The sequence below is a fragment of the Vipera berus genome (genome assembly GCF_964194415.1).
Source record: "Vipera berus genome assembly, chromosome: 2".
Lineage (NCBI taxonomy): Eukaryota > Metazoa > Chordata > Lepidosauria > Squamata > Viperidae > Vipera > Vipera berus.
The window spans coordinates 45431869-45444440 of record NC_138203.1 but is presented as its reverse complement, the minus strand read 5'-3'; the positions used below and the strand labels follow the sequence as shown (position 1 = coordinate 45444440).

General features: G+C 37.9%; 1 protein-coding gene across 3 annotated transcripts in view; it reads left to right on the top strand.

The window, feature by feature from the left end:
• The window catches only part of SLCO4C1 (solute carrier organic anion transporter family member 4C1), a 726014-nt gene that overhangs the window by 385377 nt on the left and 328065 nt on the right, over nucleotides 1-12572 (top strand). The gene's annotated exons all lie outside the window — the stretch shown is intronic.

The following is a 12572-nucleotide window of genomic DNA, read 5'->3' as shown; positions in this document are numbered from 1 at the left end:
CACCAGATGGATTCGTAGCTGGCTGACAGGCCGTACTCAGCGTGTGGTCCTCAATGGAACTGCATCTACATGGAAGGAAGTGTGTAGTGGGGTGCCCCAGGGCTCTGTTCTGGGCCCAGTGCTCTTCAATATCTTCATTAACGATTTGGATGAGGGGATAGATGGGGAACTCATCAAATTTGTAGATGACACCAAGCTGGCAGGAATAGCCAATACTCCAGAAGATAGGCTTAAAATACAGGAGGATCTGGACAGACTCGAACACTGGGCGCTATCTAACAAAATGAAATTCAATGGTGAAAAAAGTAAGGTTCTACATTTAGGCAGGAAAAATCAAATGCACAGGTATAGTATAGGTGGTACCTTGCTCAATAGTAGTAACTGTGAAAGAGATCTCGGAGTCCTAGTGGACAATCACTTCAATATGAGCCAGCAGTGTGCTGCAGCTGCCCAAAAAGCCAACACAGTGCTAGGCTGCATTAACAGAGGGATAGAATCAAGATCAAGTGAAGTACTAATACCACTTTACAATGCTTTGGTAAGGCCACACCTGGAATACTGCATCCAGTTTTGGTCACCACGATGTAAAAAAGATGTCGAGACTCTAGAAAGGGTACAGAGAAGAGCAACAAAGATGATTGGGGGACTGGAAGCTAAAACATATCGGGAACGGTTGCTGGAATTGGGTATGTGTAGTTTAATGAAGAGAAGGGTGAGAGGTGACATGATAGCAGTGTTCCAATATCTTAGGGGCTGCCACAAAGAAGAGGGAGTCAAGCTATTCTCCAAAGCACCTGAAAGCAGGACAAGAAGCAATGGATGGAAACTAGTCAAGGAGAGAAGCAACCTAGAACTAAGGAGAAACTTCCTGACAGTTAGAACAATTAACCAGTGGAACAACCTGCCTCCAGAGGTGGTGAATGCTCCAACACTGGAAGTTTTTAAGAAAAGACTGGACAGCCATTTGCCTGAAATGGTATAGGGTTTCCTGCCTGAGCAGGGGGTTGGACTAGATGACCTCCAAGGTCCCTTCCATCTACTACTACTACTACTAATTATTATTATTATTATTATTATTATTATTATTATTATTATTATTATTATTATTATTATTATTATTATTATTATTATTATTATTATTATTATTATTCAAAACAAAATCATATACACACCCAGGTGGGAGTAAAGATCAAGATCAAGAGGAAAAGGGGCTTCAATTATACTCACTAAAGGCCTGGTATAAAACCAGATCTACTCTGTTCTTCAGCATATACCTTATATAAACCATATACAGTATATATTATATAAAGCACAGTTATCTGCAGAAAGTTTTATAATGCTTCACCAATGAATTGCAAGATCACGAATGTGCTTTTCTATTGAAATGCTTAACATTTGTATTTCCTGTGTATATTCTTGGAAAAAATATTGACTTGTTCATGTTGCTTGTGCTTCTGTTCTTAAAATGTACAGATAGATCATACATAAAACACAAAACATAAAATCCAATTTCATATGTTGTATAATGCAAGAATGCACAAGCTGTGACCTCAGGATGGCATTTTCCTTTGACAAAGTCTTAAGTGTTGCTCCCAGACAGGAAGAGAAAAGCTTATTATATAATGAAAGTAAACTTACCAAAAATACACACACAAAAAGATACACATACAAAGACATACACACACACAAACACACACACACACAGATGTATTATGATAAATTGCACTGAAATAAAATATCTTATAGATAATAAAATTTCCAATATGAAATTCAAGAGGATAAATAAATGCATTCTCTACTATTTCCTTTTATTTAAGGTTTTTATATGCTGAGAAAGAAACTTGGAAGGCAAAAGTGGAAAAGATAAACATTTTAAATGATTCTGTGAAGATAAAAAAGCTAGGCCAACACTGCCAATGTTAGTCTGTAAACATTAATAACCAACTTATACTATAGCTTTCTTTCATAAAGCCAGTGAAAGATGCCAAAGCCATTCAGCTCTGCATCTTTTTGTATACTTTATGAAAGTGAATAAATCTGATTAGCCTGGCCTTATTTTATTTCTCCATTAATTCAAGGAGTCCTCAATTCTATTGTATAGAAAAAAAACACACGTTCTAATTGTCAATTATAAGACTTTACATTCTAATAAGCATTGCTATGAATAAAGAGAACATTCATTTTGTGAATTGATATATTAATTCCTGAGAAAATGATCTCAGCAATTTTATCACAGTGTACTTGTATTACACAGCATATAGTATTCCCTAGGTTTTTTTTTTCATTTTAATTAAATACAATAAAGTGACTTTAATTAATTACTTGATTCCAGTTACCAAACTAATGAATCTGGCTGGACTGCTGAATGATAGAAAAATAAAAAGAATGGCAGGTTGTGATTTGAAGGTCAGCCTTTGAAGACTGATTTGGGAATCAATTCAGATATAAACTCTAATAGGGATGTTAAAAGGGACGTCGTGGCTCAGTGGGTTAGGATGCTGAGCTTGTCGATCAGAAGGTTGGCAGTTTGGCGGGTCGAATCCCAAGTGCCGCATAACAGTGAGCGCCTGTTACTCGTCCCAGCTTCTGCCAACCTAGCAGTTCGAAAGCACGTAAAAATGCAAGTAGAAAAATAGGGACCACTACGGTGGAAAGGTAACAGCGTTCCGTGCGCCTTTGGCATCTAGTCATGCCGGCCACTTGACCACGGAGACGTCCTCGGACAAGCGCTGGCTCTTCGGCTTTGAAACGGAGATGAGCACTGGCCCCTAGAGTTGGAAACGACTAGCACACATGTGCGGGGGAACCTTTACCTTTACCTTTTTAGGGATGTTAAAATAGTAATCTTTCTCTTTTTCTCCATACTTAATTTTTTTATATAATGTATAAGATTAGCATTTATGGAGGTTGTGGTGTGATTAATCAGATCCAGTTCTATACTTAAGCAACCTTAGAGAGTTGCCAGGGGTGTTAAATTTTATGGGGCACCAAAATTGAAAAGATTCCTAAATAAATAATATGAAAATAAAATAAGACATTTTTCCTTGTTGCTCTGAACTTTTTCTGTCTTTCTTTTTCCAAAAGCACTCATCACAAAATCAGTTGAGTGATAATAAGCAGCACACTAAACATACCTTGCAAGTCCCAAAAAACAAATTATTTTTACAGCCATTGATCTCTGGAAGCTGATCGTATGAAGCAAAACCAAGGTTTGATAGGGAAAGAAGGAGCGAATTGAGTGGCTCTCAGGTTATTGAAGTTATACCCAGAAAAGTGGTAAAAGTGCCATTTGTTTGATACTGCACCTGCTTGAGAGTTAAATATAATTGTACAGAATTGTTGCCATGTGACAGCAATGGGTGCCAATGTAATTATTTGCTGTGATTCATAGGACATAAGGTGAAAATGTCCAAACAAAAAAGAATTTTTTTTCCCCAGAGCTGAAAATTGTAAGTTCAAAAACACAAAGTAAAAAAAGAAACACAAGGGCATCTTTTTAAAATTGTGAACAAAATCAGATGATGAGCCAATCCCTAGGACGCAACAAAAGGTTTATGTATTTATGTATTTATGTATTTATGTATTTATTTATTTATTTATTTATTTATTTATTTATTTATCACATTTATATTAATCACATTTATATGGTCTCCCATCTCATGATCTGCACACAACAATCCAGTAAAACAAATGACTTTGCCTAGAGCAGACATGTCAAACTCGTGACATCACTTGACGTTGTGCGACATATCGGAGCTTTTTCCCCATTGCAGGCAATGGGGTGAGCATGGTTTCCTGGTGCCACGTCCGGCCTGCGGGCCGGCAGTTTGACAACCATGGCCTAGAGCATCAAAATGTATAGAACTGGCCCTGGTTTAATTCAAGATATATTTGTAAGCATTAGAGTACTGGTATTCCAAAAAAATCAGGCCAATCACAATATATTTTATATATTAGTATATTTTTGCAGAGAAATATTACTGTACTTAGGAAAGTCCATAAGGCATACATCAAACAAGTGTTTAGAAGAAAATTGCAACCAATTAAAACATTTAATGAAATGTATATAATAATTGTTTATGGGGCCTGAATTTTGTTACACCCTTTATATAATTGAATAAAATATGATGCTAAAAACAATTCTACATTAAATATATCTATGTATTTATTAAATTTCTACACTGCTCATTTCACCTAATTGACTGTAGAAGGAGAAGACGCAGCACCTGGTGGCAGAGTCAGGAGAGGACAAGTAAGTGACTTAAATATAGAGGACTTTTAGAATGAATGTAAGTCCTCAATTTACAACTGTAATTCGGATTAAAAATCCACTTGCTAGTCATTGTAAGTTATAAGTCCATTATTGTTAAACAAACACTGAAGTTGTTAAGTGAACAATTGAATGAATCATGGAACGTCACACTTGGTCATAAATCTGACTCATTTGATATGCAATCCCATGACAAGGGGGCAGCACAACTATTAAAGACTCTAAAGCACTCAATCTATGGCCATCACCATTCCTGTCATAAAAGAACCAGTCATAAATTGATGACTATCTATACTTTTCTTTTGCATTCAGATGTTTAAGACATGGCGAACCTTGAATGCATGCTTCCTCCAAATAGTATCCATGCCAGTAGGGTGGGGTTGAAAAAGATAAGTGAGGAACTATGGTCTATCAACATATGCCCTTTTGTATAGACATGAGATGTTGACACATATGCAAATGAAACAGACCTTTGACCATGCTGTTAAAACCACAATCCTACCTCTTGATTCCAGTGCTCACTTTGCAACTTAGAGATAGGGGAAGGGATGGCTTCTGTTCATCACACAACTTTAACAGAATGTTTTGAAACCCCACCAAAGCAAAATGCTCCTTTAAAGGTCTTGGCAACTTATGCCTATCTTCCTGGCTTATAATGTCAAGAGCCCAGTGATAGAGCTCTTGACATTTGTGCTCTTCTACAAATATCAGTGCAAACGCATAAGGTAATTCAAATTATATTACATTCGCCATTGCTTTGCTTCGCTGTGTTTGCCAATCCTCTCAGACTTTATAAGGTGCATAGCAACATGTGCACAGAGAAAGTGGCATTCACATATACTTAGGAACTATTCTTTAGTCTTTTATGTGGCCAACATAAATACCAAAGTAGGCTATTTTTACTGTATGAACTTAGCAGCCCTTATTTGATCAGGACTCCTGATGGAGCAGAATAACTTTTGATGAGATGCCTTGGTATTAAACATACAAAAATGTAAAAATGATCTGTTCATGTGAAAGGAACTAAATGCTTGCTTTCATTTTAACATAACTTTTACTCTCAGGTATTCAGCTGATCTCACTTGACACTGAGATCAAAATATTTTCAAGGCCATCCTGGACAAAGAAATACTTCTCAAATGCTAGGAAATATTTCTACATAGTGGTATAAAGGTACCAAATTGGTAAGAAGAATAAGAAAAGCTGGGCAAAAGATAAAATTAACAAAAAGCAGTTTGATAATTGTGAACCAAATTGATAGTAAGATAATTGCTATTAGATTCCACTGAAATAATTTGGAAAAAAAGTCAGTCATGCCTTAATTTTACCTCTATTAATTTTGGTGAGAATTAGGAGCATGTATTACTGTATATAAGGGACGCGGTGGCTCAGTGGGTTAGGACGCTGAGCTTGTCGATCAGAAGGTCGGCAGTTTGACGGGTCGAATCCCGAGTGCCGCGTAGCAGAGTGAGCGCCTGTTACTCGTCCCAGCTTCTGCCAACCTAGCAGTTCAAAAGCACGTAAAAATGCAAGTAGAAAAATAGGGACCACTCCGGTGGGAAGGTAACAGCGTTCCGTGCGCCTTTGGCGTCTAGTCATGCCGGCCACATGACCACGGAAGAGTCCTCGGACAAGCGCTGGCTCTTCGGCTTTGAAACGGAGATGAGCACCGGCCCCTAGAGTTGGAAACGACTAGCACGCATGTGCGGGGGAACCTTTACCTTTACCTTATTACTGTATATAATCCAAACAAAAAATGTCTGAATTTAAGATGGATTTCCTTGACAAAAAATAAGATTAGACCTGGGAAAAATATAAAAAGAAACATTAAGGTATTTAAATGATCTTCCCATTTTAAGATAATTATTAGAGAAGAGGTAGATATAAATAAAATAAAAAAGTTATTTTATTTACCCAAATATTTTATTGGGTAAATAAAATAACTTCATTAGGATCTAAATTCATGTTTGTTTATGTTTATTATTTCCTCTACCTCTACATTTCTATTATATATTCAGCTTCAGCTGAATAATTACAGCTAAATTGTAATCGTCTCCATATTTATCAGCCCAAGTAACTTGGTGCCAAAGAAAACAATAGTTAAATTTTATAAAGTTTCAGCTAAATTCAAAAGTTAAATGGAAGACATTATAGGCTAGATATAGTAAAAACAAAACAAGTTTTTGATCCAGCATTGTTTTTCCATTTTATGAATATTGAGCTGAAGAGTCCCCCTTAAATAGATTAGGCTAGCAACTGAAATCAGAAGAAAAAAATAAATGAAGATTGTGTCTCAATCTTGAAAGTAGAAGATTTCTAATTAGAGCTTTGATTACATTATTCATACTGCTTGAATAAAAATTCTAGATAATTAGTGCACGTCCAGTATTCAAAATGTTTAAAATACTGTATAGAAAATGCACAACATATACTTTTAATTTTTTTCGCAAGAAAATAAATGAGACTTTCGGAAAGTGTTTAGTTAATTGATGAGACAAACATACCAAAGAAATAACTATCCTTGTGATAATAGGTAAAATCAGTTTCAAAACATCAATTCATTTCAGATAATTGATCCTGCTTGATTTACAACTTGAATTGCTTTAGAAAATCAATCCTATTTCATCTAGCAGTTTGATTCAAACAATCCAGTTCAATTAATTCAGTTTGGATTTCCAAGATGTTTCACAAAAAGATGTTTCTTGGCATGCATAGAAGCATCTGAATTGTCTGAACCTATTTGGAGGTAGTTAATTTGATTCAATGACTCAATCTGACTTTCTAATTCTATTTGAAAATCAATATAACTTGGAGATTCAATTACTTGTTGGTAAATCAAATTTCCACATTAAAGTTTTACACAGTTTTAGAAATTACAATGACCTGCCAGTTTTTACTTGCATGTAAAAGAAGGGAGTTTACCTGAACATTTATAGGCAATTTGGAAATAGTTGTCAAATTAAGTCTGTACTTAAGACAACCTCAGGTTTAATCAGATATTAACCCATTACTTCCTGAGTCAAGTATAAGGGAAAACCATTGTTATTAAAGAATCTTGGATTTTTCTTTACTTTTTGGAATAGTAAGGCAATTCAGACACTACTGTGCATGTAAATAAATTCATCTTAGCAAATTGAACTGGATCAATTATCTGAACTGAATCAATGATTTGAAATGAATTTTTCCTGAATTACTTTGAGATAATTACCACTTTGTTATGTTTGTTTCATCACATAACTGAACTCTTCCTAAAAGCTTCTTATATTTGCTTATTGGGGAAAAACCCTGAAGAATAATTCCCCACATCTTGGAGCTCTGAATTTTAGACTGCTGTACACAGGAATATATTGTCCATTTTTCATGGAAACAAAAATAAGAAGAAATATCAATAAAAATAAAGAGGTTGTAAACACCCACCCGCTTTGATTTCTTCCCTCCACTCCTCAGTTCTTTCAACCAGACAATCTGTTACTATGAAATACTTCCAAATTATGTAGGGTACCTTGCCTGACTAGTTCATTTCTTAGTTTATCACTAAGCCCTTTTCTAAATTGTCGGTCAACACCAAGTCATTTCACCCCACATCCTTGGAAATAATCCCTGCATCCTATGCTAGCCTTGCTTGAATTTGCAAAACTGATGACTGGCAGTCATGCATCACATGGAGTCATGGAAAAAACTTCTAAATTTTTGCATGAAGTCCTGGCATGGAGTCGTTGCCCTCAATTATAAGCAGATTTGGTTTACAAATCTTTCTGTAAATTTGGTGTGATCTGTGGGAAATTCTACTGGTTGACTCTTGTGTATCAATTGTATACAACATGGCAGGTTATTTATGAGAATTATTTTCATCAATTGTTGTTGCCTGGGTCACTAGACATGATAGGATCTACTCTGGATCCCATCTATTAAGGAGATTCATCTGGTAAAACCCAGGAAACATCCCTTTCAAATAGTATCTCTATTGCAGTGCTATCCTTTGGAACAATATAGCTTCACTGAGATTCATGTAGCCATTAACCGATTGGCATTTTGTAAATTCTGGATGTTGTCCTAGTATGAAACCTGTAAATTGGATGAGTCCCTTATTATGGTTTTCTTAGACTTGGCTGTGACTATGTGCTTTCATTGATTGCCTTAGGGTGCCTCTGTGTTATTAGTGTGTGACTTTGTTTATTGACAGTATTTCTCATCTTTGTTTTGTAGGATTGTATTCCTATGTTCACTGCCCAGAGTCATGATTGTGAAATTGGTGGAAAGAAAGAAAGAAAGAAAGAAAGAAAGAAAGAAAGAAAGAAAGAAAGAAAGAAAGAAAGAAAGAAAGAAAGAAAGAAAGAAGTCAAATGCTTTTATGCTATTTCAATCTCTCAACTCTTAAGTGGATCACAAGCAGATTTTACATATGGATTCCTATATATTGCACCAGTTGAGATATTTGGAAAGTCTTCTATGACAGTTCCATGAAGAGTCCATTGAGTTAATTAACTCAAATTTATACAAATGATATAAAATTAGATGGGATAGCTAACAGCAAACAATCTTGCTAAGTTACAAAAGTGGGCTGAAAGTCACACAATGAAATCTAACAGAGACAAGGGTGATAGTCTTCATTTAAGAAACAAAAATCCAACATATAATTATAGGATTGGAACTGATAATGGAAAATGGGGATAAAATGGCAAATGAAGTAATGTTGTCATTCCATACATGGCAGGAATATCTGAGTACCTCAGGAGGATCTTCAGCCAGCACAACATACATGTACCCTTTAAACCCAAGAATATACTAAGGCAGAAGCTTATCCACCCATGGATAAAGCACCCAGACACCAGCTGAGCAACATGGTATGTGCAGTATAATGCAGTGAGACATGTGCAGATCTGTTCATTGGGGAAATGAAACAACCACTTCATAAATGCATGGCACAACATAGGAGAACAAATCCATCAGAACAAGAATCAGCAGCCCATCTGCACTTAAAAGACAAAGGCCACTCTTTTGAAGACAGAAAAGTCCACATTCTGGCAGACAGGACTGCTGGTTTGAAAGAGGGGTCAAAAAGGCCATATATGTGAAAATTGAACAGCCCTCTCTCCACAGAGGAGGAGGAATATAACATCATCTATCTCCAGCCTACAACAAAGTCCTTTCAGCTGTTCCAAGAAGGCTCCAGACCCATTTGCATTATTCAGGTGATCCTGAAGACAGATAAACCTCCAAGTGGTCTCATGACTCTCTAAAAGAATGCAAATAACCAGTTATCTGCAAGGAATATAAATCCATTCCCATCCAGGCAGAGCTGTAAAAGCTTCTTGGATCTTAAGCAAAATGTCTTCAAAGAAAAAACAAGAAAGTCCAGTTGCCTCTTGAAAAAGCACCCTTGGGACTTCATTTTGCTTTCATCAGATTCCAGTTTGAGTATGTGTCCACTGCTGTGCAACATATTTTAAGAAAGATAAAAAAGAAAGAACAGTTTTAGAGAAGGGTATTGAAGATGATCAAGATAGCAGAAACTACATCCTATGGAGAGAAATTGAATGTACTGGGCATGCTCAGTCCTCAGAAGAAAAGATTACTAGGTATATGGTTTATTGTTATTGTTCAGTTGCTAAGTTATGTCCCACTCTTTGCAACCCCAGGTCCCCTGTCCTCCACTTATTTCCAGACTTTGCCCAAATTCATGTCCACTGCATCAATGACACTATCTAACCACCTAACCCTCTGTGTCCCCTTCTCCTTTTGCCTTGAATCTTTCCAACATCAGGGTCTTTTCCAGTGAAGGATACAGTGAAGGATACAGCAGCACCCTTCAAATGCCTGAATGCATATCACACAGAAGAAGGTTCCAATGTGTTTTCTCTTCCCAGAAGACATGGCATGGAATAATGGCTTTAATTTATAGAGTCCAGTTGAATGGTAGAAAAATCTTATTAGCAGTTTAACAATAGAACCCATTATCCAGAGCACTGATGGATTCTTCATCACTAGAAATGTTCAAGCACGCATCAGCCATCTGTCAGGAATGCTGGATTTCTGTTCTGAGCAGAAGTTGGATTGTATGATCTCAATATATCTTCAAATTCTATAATACTATGAACTGAAACTCCCTTTATCACTCACTGATGATCATACTAAGCTGTTTGAAGCTGAGTTTAACTGCTGACTCACTATCTCTGGGATGAATTAATATTATTAAAGAAATATCAGATAGCATTTTTTTAAAATAAATTTCTAAGTCAGACATGTCAAACTGAAGGCCTTCAGGCTGGATCTGGCCTGTTATGGGCCCAGATCCAGCATGTGGGGCCATCCCAGAGATGAGGAGAGACTGGCCCCTGCAGCTCCAGCCCTGCCCCAGCCCAGTCAGGAGCTACACAGGAGGCAGCAAGTGCATGAATGCTGGTAGTGCCCAGCAGCAACTGCAGCCTGCCGGCCCCTCAGTTGCCTGTCGGCCACCAAACCCTGGGATGCCACAACCTGCGCAGCATAGGTGGGTCCAAGTGCTGCAGCTGCCATCCCAGCCCTCCAAGCAGCAGGTAGAGGAACAGGCATGGGGGGAAGGCATGCAATCTGGCCTGCCGGATGTGCTGGGAATCTGGCTGCCCACCCACCCCACCCAGCTGTGGTGGACACAAGCAAGCAAAGACAGACAGTGGGTCTGAACGCTGCAGCCATGGGCTGACTCTCTAAATGGCAGGCAGAGGCAGTGATGTGGGGGGGATGTGCCAGGCAGTCGGGCAGCCAGTTGCCCCATCTCAGCCATAGCAAGTGCGGGCAAGCAGAGACCTACAGTGGGGCCACATTGCAAGGCCTGGTGCCCCATGAGTTTGAGGGCTGGGCCAGGCACATGCCCTCTGCCACCCAGGGCCCAGGGAAGCCTACACCTCCATTCAGGGGACCCACACACAGCCCAAGAGAGACAGCAAGGCTCCTCTGATGGACCAGGCCCTGGTGCCTGCCCTGATCCTGTCCCCCTCTCTTCCACAGCTCTGCCCGCCCCCCTTCCCCACAGATACCCCCCTTATGTGAGCGACGTTGAGCCAGCCATGTCCACCCAGCCACACCCAGCCACTCCCTCCCAATAGCAATCACAATGCTGATGTGGACTTCAATAAAATCGAGTTTGACACCCCTGCTCTAGGTATAAATAATGTAGGAACATAATACACTAAAGAGGTCCTGCCTCTAAAGAAAAAAGAGCCATTACTGGGAGAACCACTTTCTATTAAATGAAGAAGCACCTCAAATACAACCCATTATAATTGTTATTTACACAAGTAATTACATTAATGAATAGAAAACCTGCTTCTGTTTACTTGAAAGTAGTCTAATGTTTACAAACCAATTCCTCGACTTGAAATGTCATAAAAACAAAACCATATGCCTTCTCGTGAAAAAAAATTTAAACATGAAAAGGAACAAAAAGGATGCCAAATTTACAAGACTGAAGCAATCATTGTGCTACGTCTGAGATCAAACATATGACTGATGCCTTCAGAGGGAAGCTTCTTATCACAATTCATTTTTTTTCTTTAACAAAAAAATGCTATTAGCACCCCATTTAGTTTGCAAGCTCTACCCTTCAATCTCCTGGAAATTCCCTTGGCAAAACAGTTTAAGGGATGAATAGGCTTTGTTGCATAATCTATTCTGTTTACAAACTGAACAGAAGAAACAAAATAAAGCACTTCATTCTGAGAGATGTCCTTGAGCTGAGCAAGGACACACGTAGCAAAGATGTATTCAAAGCTATAAACAGAATATTTAACCTGGAGCAGTGAAAGAGTGGACAGTCATTCATTGCATTCAATGCTTCTGCTGTCAGACTCTATAGTTCAGGCAACCCGTCCCCCCATTCCTGTACTGTGGGCTTCCTCTAGTAGTTCATTCTGTGACTGTTTTGAAATTATGCACCTGGAATGGGGCTGGATGCAAATGCTGAAACCAGGGAACTGATAGGCATGTCTCTGATGGTACTTAATGAAGCTCTGAAAGTTCTGAAAGATATCTGACTCGATACTTAGAAGACACTTACTCTTCACTTAAACATTAATCTTCAAGGTGAATTTATGATGCCAAATAGAAAAAAAAAATATTCTGATATTTCGGTGTGATTCCTTGATTGTATTTTACTAAACATCAAGGGTACCTTAGTGTGAAGTTTGCTTTTATTTCAAAATAAATGCAGACAAGAGGCAAACATGGATGGATGGATGGATGGATGGATGGATGGATGGATGGATGGATGGATAGATGGATGGATAATTTTAAATTTAATTTGAACCACACTTTGTTTTGAAAT